The sequence below is a fragment of the Myotis daubentonii genome, chromosome 1 (genome assembly GCF_963259705.1).
Source record: "Myotis daubentonii chromosome 1, mMyoDau2.1, whole genome shotgun sequence".
Classification (NCBI taxonomy): domain Eukaryota; kingdom Metazoa; phylum Chordata; class Mammalia; order Chiroptera; family Vespertilionidae; genus Myotis; species Myotis daubentonii.
This window is the reverse complement of record NC_081840.1, coordinates 96,474,034-96,488,751: the sequence shown is the minus strand read 5'-3', so window position 1 is coordinate 96,488,751 and position 14,718 is coordinate 96,474,034. Positions and strand designations below refer to the sequence as shown.

Here is a 14,718-nt window from a genome sequence, read left to right as displayed (position 1 = left end):
ATAGAAATGCATTTGCTATAGGGAATGGAAAATATGGACAGAACACAATAGTTTTCCCTTATTATTAATATAAAAATTGGCATAGATATAGGAGAAAATGTATAAAAAGAGACAATAATTGTGTTAGAGAGAGAGCTGTGGGCAATTATTTTGTTCTATTTTTTCAAACTTTCTATAATGTTACATAATTCTATAATTTGAAAAAAACCTACAAAACATTGTTCATAATATATGAACAACCAAATGAACTCCAGTATTGGCAGAGGTATTTATGTGGTTATATCAATCATACAACACAAAATACTTTTTGACCATGTCTCAGAGGCAGGTTCTTAGTCTTTTATAAAATGACTACGGTAACAGAACAAGTCTTTATAGTCACAATAGTTAGAAATAACTAATAAATTAAAATATTTAGAAATCAATGAAAGTAAAAACAATAATGGAAAACAGTTTTTAAAAAAATGAGACTATAGTATAAAAACTAAATATCAAAAGTCAAGGAAGATAAAAAATCAGCAATTTCACCTAAAAAGTGAAGATAAAAAAAAGCAGTCAGGGTCCTGAAAATGTACAACCAAATTATTAAAATGGGTGTAAAATATTTTTAAAATTCAAAAATCAGTATCATATTCTTTGGTTCCCATGAGTAACTTCAGTGTAAATTTATAATGTAAATATTGATAATTTTAATGATGTTATTAATAAAATTTTGACATCTAGGATGGTATTTTATTAAAAACACATGATCATTTTGAACAAACATGTACATTAACACAAAAGGCTCTCCGACAGAGTCAAGGTAACTCACTACCAACATGAACAACCTCAAAAACACACATGTAAACGAGAGTGAAGTGATACATGCTTTTCTGTTAATTCAAAGAAAAAAATACTATTATGTAACCAGCTCCAATGGGGCGGTTTCAATCTTTGGCTATGTAACCAATCTTTCCTTTATGTAACCAAACTGGTCTAATAATATCAAATATTATGCATTCTCAATGTTTTTATAAATAATAGGCTTTAAAATAAGTAAATATTTTAGATGTTTGTAAAGTGGGAAAATAAGAATCTCAGTAAAACCTGTTTGAATCATAACAAAACAATATTGATCATAAGCACTTCAAAAATTAAAGACTTATAGAAGGATCCATTCTAAAGTTTTCCCAATTTAAAAAAAATACACTTATTTGATGCAAACATACTTAAGAAAACTATTTACTTTCTTAAAAGGAGATAAAAATAAATATTTTAATTCTTTTTTCTTGCCTTAATATGCTAAAGTATAGATTTTTTTTAAAATTATGAAAACTACCAAAAATACTGTATGAAAAAAAAATTTTTTTGCATCTTTAAACATTGGATTAATTTGACCAAGCAAATGTTTTATTAGTTCAATCGGTTCCTTAATTACAAGGAAGAGAAAATTTTAATATAAATAACCTTTTAAAGATGATTTAAAAAACGCAAACATATAGACATTAATAAAAACTAAGCAGCTAAAAACTATTATACAGCTAGGCTCCTGACAACAAAACATTGAGAATTTCCATGAAAATCAACATTTTAATATAATGTCAATGTTATTAGAATGATATAAATCGTGACAGACATGTGAAAACTATGTCACATGATCCCAGGACAAATTATTATTGAAATGATGTTCCTATAGTATGCCAATCATAAAGTTATCTGAAAGACAATGGAGGATAATTAAGAACATCTTAAAGCAACAAATAAGTAAAAATCTTGGGAGGAGGTTTAGCTGAAAAGAAATGCCAATGCAAAACTATAAAAGTTACTGAGATCTGAAGAAGCTGGGAGAGGCAGCGTCTATATTCATCTTATAAAACAGTGTCAGGAGAAAAGAAAAAAATCACCAGAGAATCACAGTGTTATCATGGATTACATTTACCAACCACACAGATGCTAGTCTTGTATATGAAGAGAAAAAGGCTTTTGAACAAACTAACAGAAAATTCCTCTCTGGAATGTTACAGGTTCAAAGTTGCTCTCATTAAAACTTAAATGTTGAAGTGCCATAAATACCCTTGAATCTTTCAACTCATCTCAAGCTAAGAATAGAAATTCAAAGTACCTAATGAAATCATGGAAGCTAATATAAGATATCAACTTGCAATTTCCAAGGGGAAAAAATTTACTTATGTCTTAAAAGGTTTTCCTGATACTACTGACAATTTATTTTTAAAACATAGCACAACATTACCATAAAAAAGAAGAAACCATATGAGAATTTAATTTTCTGCCATGCAGCTAATAAAGAAATGAGTTCTTATGTACATGCTTTCAAAATAAGCAAAAAATACAGTATGCACACATAAACTTGAATATAAAAATGTAGTTCTGAAAAAAAGGGAAAATTGGATTTGAAATTTTAATATCATTTTTTTTTAAGTTGAGCCTATGCAACCTAAAATTCTCCAAGCAGTAATGGTTTATTTCTGTCAAAAAAAATATTTCCAAGTAGAATTCCAGACATGTTGAGAGATGCAGAGTTCTTTCTTGTTCAAGAAAGAACCTGTACCATTTTGACAGAATGGTTCTAAATGTTCTTTTTATATAAATTTTATTTATTGAAGCATTGAGGCAATATATTTAGCTTTATTTACATACATGACTTTCTTTAATAAAATGGATGAGTATTGGTGAAAACAGGAATTTTTATAAGATTTTAAAAAAATAGGCAATGTAACTTGTTGAGGATCAGTGGTGCTTACACATAGGAGAAGTAAGAAACAGGATTAGGAAGTAGAGATGAGAAAATAGTAACATTTAAAAGAAATGACAGTAAATGGTCAATTTTGTTTTTTATTTAACTTTATGGTAAACACTTCAGTTAAATAGAAAGAACAGTCTTAACTCACATAAGTCCCAAAACTGATCTTGTTTTAAAAGAATGCATGAAGTACTCCAGCAAGGGCAGCAGTGGAGAAAACTTGATGATTTTTCAGGAAACCACTTGCAAGAAATTATGTTTGAAGACAGATGTATGATAAGCAGTGCTTTGTGAATTGATTATAACAAGATTTTTATAATGAATTAACCAGAGGAAAAACAGTCTGTAATTCTTACCAATGTTAAAAAATATTTCTCTTCATATAGCCTATTTTGTACTGCTTTAGGAAAAAAGAGAGAGGATCTTTAAAGCAGACCATGTACCACTGAGACAATTACCCTTTGGATTCCAACAGAGAGACAGACAAACAGTCACCCTCCCCCACCCCAAAATACACTACCTTCCACACTACCCACCAAAGCTAAATGAAATATACATATATATATATATATACGAAATATTTATGATGAAATATATATCTGAAATATATAAAGTAAATGGGTTGACAACCTTTATATATAGGCAGCTCTTGACTTATAGGAATTCGACCTTAAAAGGTACAATTATCTATAATTCATGTTTATAGCATACTATTAATTTACCTTCATGTTTTTTTTTAAAATTTTATGCAACCACCACACAATTTATATTGGTCACTCAGTAAGCTTTTTTCCTTCCTCAAATAATAATAGCCAAACATCTTTTATTGATAAATACACTGACCTCTAAGAAATGTAGTATGTTACGCTTTAGTAAGAATCATACCATACTGTACGTTCGTATCAGTGATAGCTTATTAAATATGGTTTTAAGATATAATTATTATACAAATAGATATTCAATTCTTAGAGTATTATAATGTTACTTCTTTTAAAAGAGTCCACTTAGTTTGAAATGGAATGTATTTGTCAAAAAATGTAACTGGTCATCAATCAGGTTAAGAACTACTTATATATGCTGTTTTGTGCTTAATTTTTATGCATTTCAAAGAAAGTGAAAATAATCAATGTATTCACTGGGCTATTGCCTAATTTAGATGGTTGTCATAGGTCTACAAGTAGTTCCTGGGGGGTCCCATTTTTTGTTCAAGTGTATTCTGTGTGCAAGGTAGATCACTTCTGTTTTTCCTCTCCTGTGGATTTAGGAGATATGGAGTGTGAAGGTGGATGAGGGGTAAAGGTAAAGTTCTAAAATAAGCCAGAGTCTTAGAAATTATTCTAAAAAATCCTTAAAAAAGCCCTCATGAGGCTAAACTTCTAGAAATCCCTTGACCATTTTCCAGAGCTTTCCTAGAACTGGATACAGATGCATCCTGTGTATGTGGAAGTTCTTTAAAACCAGTGGCACTACAACGTATCTATGAAAGTCATGGTATCTGCTGGGATCTGATGTGTACTAGAATACTATGGTCAGTTGTATGACATACAGTGACGAATATGTTACAAATCCATTCCATTTTGTTCGTGTGTATTGTTTAAATTACTTCTTTTAGTGAGAGAAACACTTGATGTAGAAGACATATCAAATCTCCAAAGGGAATTTTTCCCCTCAATGCAATAATTACCACAGATCTACTTAAAGAAAAGTAGGAGATGTATGTATCAATTTGGCTGGGCTACAGTGCTCAGACATCTGGTCAACCATTACTCTACATGATTCTGTGAAGGTGTTTGTTTATTGAATGAGATTAACATTTAGATTAGCAGACAGTGAATAAAGCAGGTTACCCTCCATAATGTAGGTGGGCCTCATCCAATCAGCTGAAAAAAGATTAACCTCCCCTGAGCAAGAAGGAATTCTGCCAGCCGATGGCTCTGTCCAGGTCCCCAGCCTCCAGATAGCCTATGCTGCGTATTTTGACTTACTCCACAATCATGTGAGCCAATTTTTAAATATCTCTCTCCATATATATAACAAATATAGACCATATCTATACCTATATGAGATATATACTACATATAGTATATCTATATCACACATACACACATTCTATTTTCTGAGTAATACAGAAGATCAGGACATAATGTTAAAATTTTACAATAAACTGACATTTCCTCATTAGTACAGAAACCAACTGTAACATTTTAGTAACATTAGAATAGAGAAAAATCAATAAAACCAAATTTTTGTTGTCAAAAGGATCAACAAATTTGACAAGCCTTTTCCCTCAGAGACCAATGTAAAAAAAGAGAAGACCCAAGTTACTAAAACTAGGAATAAAAGAGAAGATACTGCTACCAAACGAAATAAAACGATTATAAGGAAATACTACGGACAACTGTATGCCAACGAATTAGATAAATCTACATGAAATGGACACATTACTAGAGATTTACTACTGAAACCGAAAAAAGAAATACAAAGTCTGAATAGACCAGTAACAAGAAAAGCGATTGAATTGGTAATCAAAAACATTCCCACAAAGAAAAGACCAGGACCAGATGGCGTCATGAGTGAATTCTATCAAACATTTAATAATCAGCACAATTACTTTACAAATGCTTAAAATAAAAAATAGGAACACTTCCCAACTCAGTGCATGAGACCAGTATTATCCGGATACCAAAATCAGACAAAGGTATCACAAGAAGAAAACCTATAGTCCAATATCCTAAATCCTCAAAATATTAGCAAACCAAATTCAGCAACATACACAAAGGATTAGATACTATGAGCAAGTGGGATTTATCCTAAGAATGCAAGGTCGGGGCAACATATAAAAATAAGTCAGTGTTATACACCACATTAGCAGAACGAAGAAGAGAATCCATATGATAATTTCAATTGAGGCAGAAGAAGGATCGTCTATCAGGGGTCCTCAAACTTTTTAAACAGGGGCCAGTTCACTGTCCCTCAGACCGTTGGAGGGCCGGACTATAGTTTAAAAAAAAACTATGAACAAATTCCTATGCACACTGCACATATCTTATTTTGAAGTAAAAAAACAAAACGGGAACAAATACAATATTTGTATTTGCATATGGCCCGCGGGCCGTAGTTTGAGGACCCCTGGAGACAGAAGATGAAATAATTTTCAAATAGATAGTTTTACTATTTCCTTTCCAAACTAGAGGCCTTTTCTTTCTTTCCCTTGCCTAATTGCTCTGGCTAGCACCTACATTAAATTAAGTACCACATTAAATTAAGTGGCAAAAATGTATAACTCTATTTTCTGATCTCAGAAGGAAAGCATTCAGTCTTTCACCAGTAAGTATGCTGTCAGCTGTAGGGCTTTAGTAGATGGCCTTTATTAGGTTGAAGAAATTCCCTTCTATTCTCAGCTTGTTTGTGTCACAAAGGATTTTTTTGGTCAAGTGCTTTTCAACCCACTTGACAAAACCAATACTGTTCATCAAGGTTGCTGATAACTTCCTCATTGCTAAATCAAAGGTCAGTTCTCTTTGCTCATTTTATTTGACCTCCAGCAGCATTTGTCAGAGTTGATCACTCCTTCCACCTTGAAACTTTACTCCTAAAAATCATACTCCTAGTTTTCCTTCTACTTCACTGTATTTTTTGCCTATAGTTACACTAATACCCTGGTGATCTCATCCAGCTTCAAGGAGTTAAATATGATCTGACTTTAGCAATTTCCAAACCAATAGCTTGAATTCAAAGCTGCCTACCCAACTGCCTGTTTGACATCTCTGTTTGGATATTTTAAACTCAATATATTCCAAATGGAATACTTGATCTCCCTCCCAACACTTTCCTCCGCAGTCTTTCCCTTCTCAGTAAATAACTCCATCCCTGAATTACTAAGTCCAAAAACCATACACTCATCCTTGATCCTCCAATTTGTCAGAAAATCCTGTCAATTCCACCTTCAAAACATATCTAGAATCACACTTCTTCTCACTGCCTCCACTGATAATATCTTGGTTCAAACCACAATCATTTCTTGCCTGGATTACCACATGGATCCCTGCTTCTGCCCTTGCTCCTTACCGTCCATTCTCAACTGATCAGCCAGATTGATCCTTAAATATATGTCTCCTCATGTCATATCTCTGTTCAGAATCCTTCCATGATTCCCCATCTCACACAGAAGGGCCAAAGAACCCCCCGTCTGCCTCCCTCACCCTCCACAACCATTCTGCTACTTTGCCAGCCTATCAATTCCTCCCTTGTTCACTCTGCCCTGGCTACAATGGACCTCAGACACATCGGGGCTCTGTCTCAGGGCCTTTGCACTCCTTGGCACACTCATTCTCCACAGGACTCCCTTCAGGTTTTTGCACAAACATGATCTTCTGAAGGAAGTCTTCCTTAACCCCCCATTGAAATTTGAAACTCCATCTCTGCATCTCCCCCATCACTCCATTTCTGCTCTACTTTTCTTCATAGAACTTATTATCACATAAACGTATTAAATAATTTATTTAGTTGTCTGTCTCCATCCTTACCCCTAATGTGGAAGCTCTATGCAAGGGGTTTGTTTTGATCTCTTTGAAGTCCAATGGCCTAGAACAGCCAAGAACATACAAGGCAATCAATAAATATTAGGGAAAAAATCTAGAAATAGCATTGTAAGAAACTTATATTCTGTATATGCCAGAAAAAACTGTGAACCAGAGCTAAAGTGGTTTTTTCTTATGGGAGGGTATAGGATTAGAGAGAAGACGGACAGAGACAGCTGTTTGGGTTTTAAGAATTGCAATTAATATGATTTGAATTTTTAAACAATGTATTAAAAAGTCACATGAAACTGCTATATTCTATTGTTTTTGACATAGAAAAGAGCAATTTCATAAACTTCAAACTAATGCATATATTATTTTGATAGAAATATAAATTTAAAAAATATTTTCAAAAAATTTGGAGTGGAGAATCCAAAAGAAAACTTAGGAGATAAGAAGGAAAGAAGTCAGAGTTTCGGCTATAAACATGAAAATATCTCTATGCTGTGAAACTTGCATAGACAAAGCTAAAATCAACCAAAAGACCAGAAGAAACTGCATGCAACAGAGAGAGTTAATACTCATGACATAGAAAGAGCTCATCAAATTAACAGGAGACTGATAAAGGACCTGATAGAAAACATAGGCAAAAAAATTATTATTCAAGAAAAATAAACACTAATAAAAATTCACAATATTGCACTAAGTCTGAGTATATTTTAAGATGTTTACTAAATAATACTTTTACCATAAAAGTTCTGCCATTTATATTAGCATGTTGTTTGTGAGACCTCTTAAAAATGCATAAAATCTCTAAGTTTTTTAAGAATTGGCTTTTGGGGAAAAACAATGCCACAAACTAGTGAATCTGTTTAAAGTATTAATAACAAAGCAATAATGTAATATAATGGTACAAAAATAACAGTAATCTTCCTCTTTCTCAGGAGAATATGGTCCAAAACTCCTAGGAGATGCTTGAACTCTCAGATAATACCAAACCCTAAGTATTACTATGTTTTTTTCTTACACATACATACCTATGATACAGTTTAACTTATATATTAGGCACAGTAGGGACAATATCAGAGGGATGGTAGCATGCAAAGTCCCCTTGGTCTCTCCCCCAGAAGTTACAACAATTTGAACAACTATAACTCAACAAATTATTCCCCGTATACTTCTGAGAGATCTGTGCATTGAAACATCTAAATGTGCACACTGGGATAATCCCAGGGATGGGTAGAGATACAGACATTAAGCCACTGAGGTCTAACAGTTGCCATTACTGAACAAGAACAAAACCACAAAGGCACCAGCCCAGCCCATCCCCTCTCATCCCGCCCCCTCTCATCACAGCTGCATTGCTGGCAGCCTCTGGTTGCAGTGTACATTGCTGGGACTTCACAGATTTGGAACCCCAATGCCCACCACATTCCCTGCCAGGTTGGTGCCCTGAGACCAAGGAGGCCTGGTCACAGAGGGGATACCTACCTTCACCTGCCCCCGGGGAACAGAGGACATCTTCATTGCCCACAGTGACCTAAAAAGCCAGAGAAGTGTAAGAGCAACTAAAACATTTGTGCTTCTGTGCCACCTACTGGAAAACAAAAGAAAGGCTTCTTAATCAACCTACTACAGAAGCCTAGACAGAGAAGGAAACCATCAAATAGCATGAATAACCAAAGTAATGAGACAGCTCAGAAAGAAAATGAAAAATATCCAGAAATGGGAATATGTGATTCAAATGACAGAGAATTCAAGTTTGCAGTTCTGAAAAAAACTCAGTGAAATACAAGAAAACACAGGCAGGCAGTTTAATGAAGTCAGAAATAAAATTAACTAACAAAACAAGTACTTTACTAGAAGGATTGAAACTTAAAAAAACACACCAAAAAACAAAACTCTACGAGAACTGACTCCATCAAAAAGAGTAATCCTATGTAAAAAAAAACCCTAATATGCAAATCGACTGATCAGTGGAACAACTGGTCGCTATGATGTGCACTGACCACTAGGGAGCAGACGCTCAATGCAGGAGCTGCCCCCTGGTGGTCAGGGCACTCCCACAGGGGTAATGCCACTTAGCCAGAAGCTGGGTTCATGGCTGGCGAGTGCAGTGGCGGTGGTGGGAGCCTCTCCTGCCTCCACGGCAGTGCTAAGAAACAGCCAAGCGTTAAGGAGCAGCAAGCAGGCAGGCAGTAAGGAGCAAGGGATCCTGGACTGCAAGAGGGATGTCCGCCTGCTGGCTTAGGCTCCCCAGGATCACCTAAGCCAGCAGGTGGACATCCCCCAAGGGGACTTGGACTGTGAGAGGGTGCAGGCTGGGCTGAGGGATCCCCCCTCAGTGTATGCATTTCGTGCACCAGGCCTCTAGTAAAAGAATAATAGGTATAGCTGAAGGAGATGGGAACAGAGAGCTGAATCAAACAAAGAGCTGTGGAGTACTTCTTCTCAGACCTATGAAAAAAGCTAAATCCTTGCACCTAAGAAGTAAACAGAACACCTAATTATCTCAATACAAAAAGGCCTTCTCTAAGGCATTTTAGAAATTAATGAGAAAGAAAGAATCCTTAAAGCATCTAGGGAAGGGAAGATAGTAATCTATAAAGGAAATCCCATTTGATTATTATTGGACTTCTCAGCAGAAACCCTACAAGTTAGAAGAGAGTGGGATAAAATAATCAATTACTGAAAGAAATTACCAGCCAAAAATAATATATCCAGCAAAGTTATCCTTCATCTATGAGGGAGAAATAGACTTTTTCAAGTATACAGAAGCTGAGAGAATTTACCATCAGAAGACCTCCATTACAGTAAATACTCAAGGGGGTTATTTTACCTGAAACAAAGAACAACAACATACAAAACTATAAGTAAGATTACTAACAGATAGACAGAAGCAGGATATTACAATCATTTTTCAGAATTAGGTACTATATATACTTAAGTATCACATAAAGCTTAAAGGAGGTAAAGCATTTAAAAAGAGAAATAAAGAAGACAATAGCTAGTTCAATTCAGAAATGAATAAGGATAATCTGTGACAAAAAAAATACGCAGTGGAAATTCTACAACTAGGAGGAAAGAGAATATCATACCCAGACTCAGAGGAGGCGCAGTGCTGAAGTGAAATACTCAGGTGGGGAGTGCGCATGGAGCGGGCTGGCGGCGGAGGGCGCGGTTGTTGTTTTCAATCGGGAGGGAGTTTCAGACTCTGAGCTCCAAATCCGGGCGAGTCTCTAGGGACCCAGACTCAAACGGGAGAAGCGGGACTGTCTGGCTTTGGTCGGAACTCGAAGGCAGCTTTCTCTCCAAGATTTGCAGGGGTTGCTGGGACTCTGTGAGGCAGAGCACCTAGGGACGGAACTGAGAGCAGCCATAACTGCTCGCTCCGCCCGCCCTGTTTGATCCCGTGCGACCCGCCCTACCCAAGCCCTGCACAGAGCCATCTGCCAGATAGCTTCAGGCAAAGGCTAGATTAGCACCTCCCCAGAGGACAGAAGTTTTCCCACTGCAGACACAGCTGACTCTCATAGCCAGTTGGCCTGGAGGTCAAATCCCCCCAGTATTAACTACAACAATCAAGGCTTAACTACAACAAGATTGCGCACAAAGACCACCAGGGGGTGCACCAAGAAAGCATAAAAAAATGCAGAGACAAAAGAAACAGGACAAAATTGTCAAAGGAAGATATAGAGTTCAGAACCACACTTTTAAGGTCTCTCAAGAACTGTCTAGAAGCTGCCGATAAACTTAATGAGATCTACAAGAAATCTAATGAGACCCTCGATGTTATGATAAAGAACCAACTAGAAATTAAGCATACACGGACTGAAATAACGAATACTATACAGACTCCCAACAGCAGACCAGAGGAGCGCAAGAATCAAGTCAAAGATTTGAAATGAGAAGAAGCAAAAAACACCCAACTGGAAAAGCAAAATGAAAAAAGAATCCGAAAATACGAAGATAGTGTAAGGAACCTCTGGGACAGCTTCAAGTGTACCAACATCAGAATTATAGGGGTGCCAGAAGATGAGAGAGAGCAAGATATTGAAAACCTATTTGAAGAAATAATGACAGAAAACTTCCCCCACCTGGTGAAAGAAATAGACTTACAGGTCCAGGAAGTGCAGAGAACCCCAAACAAAAGGAATCCAAAGAGGACCACACCAAGACACATCATAATTAAAATGCCAAGAGCAAAAGACAAAGAGAAAATCCTAAAAGCAGCAAGAGAAAGAAACTCAGTTACCTACAAGGGAATACCCATATGACTGTCAGCTGATTTCTCAACAGAAGCTTTGCAGGCCAGAAGGGAATGGCAAGAAATATTCAAAGTGATGAATACCAAGAACCTACAACCAAGATTACTTTATCCAGCAAAGCTATCATTCAGAATTGAAGGTCAGATAAAGAGCTTCACAGATAAGGAAAAGCTAAAGGAGTTCATCACCACCAAACCAGTATTATATGAAATGCTGAAAGGTATCCTTTAAGAAGAGGAAGAAGAAAAAGGTAAAGATATAAATTATGAACAACAAACATGCATCTATCAACAAGTGAATCTAAGAATCAAGTGAACAAATAATCTGGTGATCAATAGAATCAGGGACATAGAAATGGAATGGACTGACTATTCTTGGGGGGGGGAAGGGGTGTGGGAGATGCGGGAAGAGACTGGACAAAAATCGTGCACCTATGGATGAGGACAGTGGGTGGGGAGTGAGGGGGGAGGGTGGGGCGGGAACTGGGAGGAGGGGAGTTATGGGGGAAAAAAGAGGAACAAATGTAATAATCTGAACAATAAAGATTTAATTAAAAAAATGCATAAAAGAGGCTGGGATAAAGGTCTGAATTGCAAAAGGGAATAGAGATAAGATGCATTCAGAAGAAAAAGGACTACTGTAAGCATGAATCTTCTATATAATCCTTTGGTAACCACATGAATAAATCCAAAACTGAGAAACATCACTTAAAAAAAAAAAAAAGAGGAAACAGAGGAAAAAAATTATAGGACATATGAAATTAAAACAGATAGAAACACAAGGAAAAAGAAACCAAGGAGACACAGAGCTATAAGAAAACAAAGATAAAGTGGCTATAGGATACCCTCATAGATCAATAATTACCTTAAATGCAAATGGACTGAACTCACCAATAAAATAGCACAGAGTAGCGGAATGGGTCAAAAAACAAAACCCAACCATATGCTGCCTTCAGGACACACATCTTAGCTGCAAAGACAAATATAGACTCGAAGTGAAAGGGTGGAAAATGATTCTCCCGCCCTGGCTAGTGGCTCAATTGGTTGGAGCATCATCTTGTATCCCAAAAGGTTGTGGGTTCGATTCCCTGTCAGGGCACATACCTAGGTTTCAGGTTCAATACCCGGTTGGAGCATGTATGGGAGGCAACTGATTGATATTTCTCTCTCACATTGATGTTTGCCTTGCTCTCTCCCTCTCGCTTTCTCTTCCCCCCTTCCTCACTCTAAACATATCCCTGGCTGAGTATGAAAAGAAAAAAGAAAAAGAAAATGATTCTCTAAACAAATAGCATCCAGAGAAAAGCAGGTATAGGTATACTTATATCTGACAAAATAGATTTCAAGATAAAAAAGGTATGAAGAGACAAAATGAACATTATATAATGATCAAGAGGATATTATATCAATACATAATACATCTCAATATATATGCACTCAATCAGAGAGCACCAAAATACATAAAAAAAAACTACTAACAGAACTAAAGGTAGAGACTGACTAAAACAAAACCATAGTACACCACTGACAGCTATAGAGAGATCACCAAACAGAAAATCAATAAAGGAAGATCGGCCTTAAAAGACGCATAACACAATTGGACATAATTAACAATTACAGAGCCTCTCATCCCAGAACAGCAGATTAGTCATTCTTCTCTAGGGCACAGGGAACAATCCTAAAGGTAGACCATATGTTGGGATACAAAACTAGCTTCAACAAATTTAAAAAAACTGAAATTACAATAAGCATGTTTTATGACTACAATGTTTTAAAATTATAAATCAACTGCAAAATGAAAGGGATAAAACCCACAATACATGGATATTAAACAACATTCTATAAAAAATAACTGGACCAAAGAAGAAATAAGAGAAGAGATCAAGAGCTAGATAGAGACAAATAAGAATGAAAATACGACATATTAAAACTTTTAGGATGTGGCACAAGCCGTAAAAAAGGTAAATTTATATTATTACAGACCTATCTCAGGAAAAAAGAAAAACTCCAGTAAACAACCTAACATTACATATTAAAGAAATAGAAATAGGTTGGCTGGCATGGCTCAGTGGTTGAGCATCAACCTAGGAACCAGGAGGTCAGGGTTGATTCCCAGTCAGGGCACATGCCCGGGTTGCAGGCTCCATCCCAGTAGGGGATGAGCAGGAGGCAGCCAATCCGTGATTCTCTCTCATCATTGATGTTTCTATCTCTCTCTCCCTCTTCCTTCCTCTCTCTGAAATCAATAAAAATATTAAAAACACACACACAGAAATGGAACTAGAAAAAGAGGGACAAAAGCAAACCAAAGGCAGCAGAAGGAAGAAAATAATAAAAATCAGAGCAGAATTAAATGACATACAGAACAATAAGACAATTAAAAATTTAATACAGCCCCTGGCTGGTGTGGCTAAGTGGATAGAGTATTGATTGGCCCATGTACCAAAGGGTAGTGGGTTTGATTCCCAGTCAAGGGCACGTACCTGGGTTGCTGGTTCGATCCCTGGCCCTGGTTGGAACGCGTGCAGGAAGCAACCATATCAATGTATTTCCCTCACATTGATGTTTCTCTCTCTTTCCTCTCTCTCCTCACTCCCTTCTATTTTCTCTAAAAATCAATGGGAAAAATATCCTTGGGTGAGGAAAACAACAACAACAAAAAAGTTAATGCAACAAAGAGCTAGTTTTTTTTTTTAAAGATTAATAAAATTGACAAACCTCTGCCTAGACTCATTAAGGAAAAAAGAGAAAAGATTCAAGTAAACAAAATCAGAAATGAAACAAGTTACCACAGACACCAGAGAAATACAAAGGGTCATACAAGAATACTGTGAAAAACTATATGGCACCAAATTCAATAACCTAGAAGGAAGGATATGTTCCTAGAAATATATAACCTTTCTAGATTGAATCACAAGGAACTGGAAAATCTATATAGACTGATCAACAGTGTGAAAACTGAAACAACCATCAAATTAAAAAGCTTCTGCACAACAAAAGAAACCACCATCTTCATTAGGTGGCAGAGAGCAGAGAGGCTCGCCTACGCCCAGTGTCCTGGCCGTGGGCGCCTGGATGGTTGACGGCCTGACACAGCGCTAAAAAAAAAAAGAAAGAAACCACCATCAAAATGCAAAAGGAACTCACAGTATGGGAGAACATACTTGCCAATGATACATCTGATAAGGGAT

General features: G+C 36.2%; 1 protein-coding gene and 1 pseudogene across 9 annotated transcripts in view; one reads left to right on the top strand and one right to left on the bottom strand.

The window, feature by feature from the left end:
- Positions 1 to 14,718, bottom strand: part of MPP7 (MAGUK p55 scaffold protein 7) — a 356,856-nt gene that overhangs the window by 49,593 nt on the left and 292,545 nt on the right. The gene's annotated exons all lie outside the window — the stretch shown is intronic.
- LOC132225113 (small nucleolar RNA SNORA17) lies at positions 14,513 to 14,622 on the top strand (annotated as a pseudogene).